We start from the raw sequence: 457 nt of genomic DNA on the forward strand, positions 1-457 counted from the left end.
GAGTAAGCTTAGAGTGGAAGTCCAAACCTTTAGACAGAAGGAAGGAGAATCCCTCTGTGAAGCTTGGGAAAGATACAAACAATTAATCAGAAAGTGTCCTTCTGATATGCTTTCTGAATGGAGCATCATAGGTATTTTCTATGATGGTCTCTCTGAACTGTCCAAGATGTCTTTGGATAGCTCTTCTGGAGGATCTCTTCATCTGAAGAAGACGCCTACTGAAGCTCAAGAACTGATTGAAATGGTTGCAAATAACCAATTCATGTACACTTCTGAAAGAAATCCTGTGAACAATGTGACTAGTCAGAAGAAAGGAGTTCTTGAGATTGACACTCTGAATGCCATACTGGCTCAGAACAAAATATTGACTCAACAAGTCAATATGATTTCTCAAAGTCTGTCTGGAATGCAAAATGCACCAAGCAGTACTAAGGAAGCTTCATCTGAGGAAGAAGCC

At 40.0% G+C, this 457-nt stretch overlaps 1 non-coding gene across 1 annotated transcript; it reads right to left on the reverse strand.

Moving 5' to 3' along the window:
* Positions 1–4: 4 nt before the first annotated feature.
* LOC127740211 (small nucleolar RNA R71) lies at positions 5–112 on the reverse strand. The gene has a single exon (XR_008000892.1). It is a non-coding gene; the product is annotated as a small nucleolar RNA R71 (small nucleolar RNA).
* Between the last annotated feature and the right edge of the window lie 345 nt (positions 113–457).

Source organism: Arachis duranensis, chromosome 6 (genome assembly GCF_000817695.3).
Source record: "Arachis duranensis cultivar V14167 chromosome 6, aradu.V14167.gnm2.J7QH, whole genome shotgun sequence".
Classification (NCBI taxonomy): domain Eukaryota; kingdom Viridiplantae; phylum Streptophyta; class Magnoliopsida; order Fabales; family Fabaceae; genus Arachis; species Arachis duranensis.